We start from the raw sequence: 4,910 nt of genomic DNA, 5'->3' as shown, positions 1-4,910 counted from the left end.
AAACCACATGATGAATTAAAGATTTAAAACCATTTACAGATGATTTTAAGCCATTTACAATTTACCTTTTACATTTGCAAGGTAACGAACCATTAACAGGTTTTTACTATAGCATTTTTTATTATATATATATATATATATATATATATATATATATATATATATATATATATATATATATATATATATATATATATATATATATATATATATATATATAAAATTGTGTATGTTAGTTTTGGTACAATACATGATCCCACCAATGACAAGGGTATTATTTCCAACATCCATATCAAGAAGTTTTCCCAAAGCTTGTTGGCTTACGTTTGATGGTGGAGTGTGCATGAAACATGAAGACTATAAAGGGATAATGTACAGTCAGCAGGTTATATTGTATCACCATACCATTTTTTATAATGATTTTTTGTGGGTAGGGGAAATTAAGAGATTTATTCTTTTTAAAGCTTTTTTTAAGTTTCAGCTTTAATACAATTGAATTAAAACAGTCTAAAGAAAACATTTATTTTTTATTTTTTACAGTGTAGGGGTGTAACAGTTCTCAGTAAAAAAACAAAAACTAATGTACCGTTCTCCACACATGGTTCAGCACATACTTACACCACAGTTAATCTTAAATCTGACCAGCATATGCATCTATAATATGGATTGTTAAAAATAAATAAAAGAGACAGACAGAGTTAGGCTAATGTATGTTTCTGTCGATGGATACGCATTCTGGCTTCCCCTAAACTTTGTTCTATGCGGGTACCGTCATTTATGCCATCATCACCCGGGTGCTGATCACTTAAGCCTTGCCAATTTAAATTTTTGTTTGCAAGACGTGAAAGAGAACTCGCACATGCCTAAAAAAGATTTTTTGTGTGTAAATAATAAGCAAAACATTTGAGTTCTCTTTTCAAGCCTTGCACTTGAACGAACAAATTCGAAAATTGTCAGCATGCCGTCTTGCCCAGTATCCTAGCAAACATAGTAGGCTATGTCTTAAGTGAATGTAACCTACTATGTTTGCACTATCTATGTTTGCACTATGTTTGTAACCTACTAGTTGTGCACTATCTCTATCCGTGCATTGTCTTAAAGTGACAGCAGCATAAGCCTAATGACAGTGAATTGTTTTCAATTTTGACTGTTTATTCAGTTGCCTGAAAATGACTTACTGTTCGATACCTTAAAAACCTGGAATGCACTGTTTATTTTATTTGCTTCTTTGCATCTCTATTGTATTTATCTGGGGGGTGTTTCCCAAAAGCATCACTAGCCAACTATGGTCGCATGTTCCGTTGTTATCAGCATAGTTGGCAGCATACCATGCAGTTAGTTTGCCGAAACCATTGTTCCAATGAACGTTCGCAAACAGCATCGCAAAGCATTAGTCCTCAGATGCCCTGTCCATAATTTATAGCAAAAAATCTAGCATGAATTCGGTCTCAAAATAATTAATTAAAAGCAGTTAATACTCCACCACCGTGACATCATTAACCAACAGCGTTGAACAACAGATTTGCTACAATACGGTTTCGGGAAAGTCTTGACTAGCTAGTTGATTTCTTCAACGATGCAATGTACTATGGTAGTTAATCAGATTTACGCCGTTGTACGAGAAACACACCCCTGTGCTGTTGGACGCCACTCAACCTGTATGTGAATACTAAGGTGTGCTCTAAAGTGTGTGATGGACTGTTCATCTCTGTCATATTGACGTGGAAGCACTGTAAATTCATTAGTATCATTAAATAACTTTTTGTGTAGATCCCAGATCTGTCCAGGTTCAGGAAATGAGGAGCTGTCTATAAAAGTGCACAACAGCATCTTAGCTCTGATGTCTTGAGAGAGATCTTCTCTCCTCTCTTCTCTTTCTGTTTTTGTTTTTATGCAAAGCACTGAGATGGGAGGAGTGACACACAAACACATCCAAAATGGGGAAAGACCTCCGTATTGTACTGCCTCACCCATGGCCTAATTAAAATTCACACAGAGACCGTCTCGCTTTTGTTCCCTTAGTACAGCAGTATTGTTCCTCAGGAGTGAGCGGCTCCAGCAGTGCTATACTAACCCTGCTAGCACTGCACAGCTGTCCTCTTCTCTGGAGATTTAGCCTACTTTAGCCTCAGACTGACAGAAATAGGTTGTTTCGTTCAAAAAGGGAACTATAATCATTACTCTATTGAATGGAGTAGCCTGTTGGTATACAAACACCGCCTTGAATCAGTCTTTTTCTCCTGCCAAAAATGTGTCATATCCACAGAAATCCCTGGAATTGGACTATGTGGGTTAATTGCTTGCCATTTTCTCAAAGAACACTGTTAATATTCAAGTTTGAGAACATAGGAGATTTCTCACTTTCTCTTTCTCTCTCTTTGTGTTTCTTGTCAGATTATCCTCTTTCTCCAAGGCATTATTGAATTCTCTTGTCTTTTTTGGTTTTGTGTATGTGTGGGTTAGAGGGAGAGAGCGCAGTGAAGGTGGGTTAAGAATGAGTCTGACGTCTGCAGTGGTCTTGCCTTCACCGCTTGATTCTCATTCACCTCTGCAGATCCACGTCAAAACAAACCGACCTTTTAAAGCCTCCGCCGGCTTTGAAGTGATTGAGTCGCTTTCTCTCTCCCTCTCTTCGCCCTTTTTCTCACTATACGAAATTAACGACTATGCATTGCCTGCAGGCCTCTTTGATGTCTGCTGATTTTTCTTTCCTGTTATCTTAATTATATTGGACAATGTGTATTCCTGCTCTCAGATTTGCACGCATTATCTTTTAGCGGCTTTGCATTGAAGCACGATTCAATCTCAGGAAAAATAATTGGAATGTACATCTGCAACTTAATTTAGCCATTTATTTATTCATTCAATATTTTATCTATTTTTTTATTATTATTATTTATTCTAACTCAAAATGCAACTTTATATTTCACAATGAGTTTATATTACAATTGCAACTTTGTTTATCACAACACACACACACACGTTTCGTGAATTGTGGGGACTTTCCATAGGCGTAATGGATTTTACACTCTACAAACTGTACAGTCTATCTCCCTACACTACCCCTGCCTCTAAACCTACCCATCACAGGAAACATGCTTCATTTTTACATTTTCAAAAAACATAATTTAGTATGTTCATAAATCCATTTACATTGTGAGGGCCGCTGGCTGGTCCCCACAATGCCCCCCCCCCCCCCAAATGCACAGGTCTGTTAATTTATGCCTGTTGGGTTATGTCCCCTATCACTGTGGTCACTGTAAGGGCAGGTATTTCTAAACAAATGGAGAAAATCTGAGCGAGAAGGATAGATAGAAACATATCCTTATTGAAACTAATCAGGAATATTAACCACACAATAATACCAAGCTCTTCCCCTTTATGTAATCTGTCCTGATTGTGGGTTTGTGTGACTTTGATTAAAAGAGAAGGGGGGCACCAGATCACTAAACCCAGGGGAGAACCCCTGATTTTCTCCCAGTGGCCTCCTGTGACCCCCACCACACACACACACACACACACACGGTGCTTCAGTCTGGTGTCTCCAGACGGAAAGTTTCAAATCCTTGACAGGACTGTTAATCCTTTTGCGAGTGTCTTTTCCTTTTCTTCATCCTCTTCTTTAACTTTGCCACTTTCACTTCATCTCAGCAGATTGTGGGAGATGACTGCTATTTTAGGGTCAGCGTGTAAAAGAGCAGCTGAGATGCTGTGTGGTGAAGGACAGACAGTTCCATAGAAATGCCTAGGCCTTAACAATCATTCAAGATCCACCGAAGTTTGTCGCTATAATGTTTAACAAAACTATAACCCAACCTGGGATGTTGAAGTCAAGTCAGAATGTATTTCTATAGCACATTTAAAAGCACCGGAGTTGCACCAAAGTGCTGTACAATTAAAATTTCAGCAAACTTGTTAAAGAAAAACACATCATCAAACACATCAAATATAAACACATCAAACAGAATATAATCAGAAACCCTTAAACATAATCCTAAACTTAATAAAACGCCAACTATAATCTCTTCTCCAAGTGTACAGCTATTACTGTTCACACAAAAAAGAAAATTGTCATTCCAAACATGTATTAATTATTTCTTTTGTAGAGCACAAAAGTTTTTATTTAAATTTTTTTGAAGAATATTTCCAATTTCCAATTTTTTCAATAGACTGGGACTATTAAACTTCAAAATGACCGTTAGTAGGGTGTAACAGTACACTGACGGTTCGGTATGCACCTCGGTTTTGAAGTCACAGTTTGGTACAGGTTCGGTACAGCAGTTTCACAAAATTGCTTTTTATTTATTTTTATTCAATACTGGCTTACAGGGGGAAAAAATTGTCTGTCCTTTAAAAAAAAAACTTTGTTATTATTTCATTAATTTAAGATAATGCTTTAACCTATACAGGGAACCCTTATTTGCTAATTTCTATAATATTAAATGTTAACACCAGAGCCCAAACTACTGACCTAAATTCAGTTTCTATTTATTTTTATCTTAACACTCATAAGCTTCACATTATGCATTTTTTTTTTTTGCATTAACTTCTAAACCTAATTTTATATATTTTTTTAATTCGTTATAATCATTTATACACAGTGGCTGTCATTTTCATTACATATTTATTTCAACATACATTAAATAATCAAGACAATCAGGCAATACAAGACAATACAAACAGGTTCAGTAGAATATAATGAATAAATAGGCTCATATAGGTCATATTTTAAGTGAAAGAGTTAATTTCACTTGTGAACTAAGACACTGAATGACTTCTGAGGTAAATGTGATTCTACATGACATTGTTTACAAGCTGTTGTATTCTCTTTCCGCAGTTGAAACACTGATTGAGCGATTACATGACATCTGATACCTTTTAGTAAGTGGTAATATATCCTCATGTATTGT

Source organism: Pseudorasbora parva, chromosome 1 (genome assembly GCF_024679245.1).
Source record: "Pseudorasbora parva isolate DD20220531a chromosome 1, ASM2467924v1, whole genome shotgun sequence".
NCBI classification, from domain to species: Eukaryota; Metazoa; Chordata; class Actinopteri; order Cypriniformes; family Gobionidae; genus Pseudorasbora; species Pseudorasbora parva.
Note: the sequence above shows the minus strand (reverse complement) of the source record.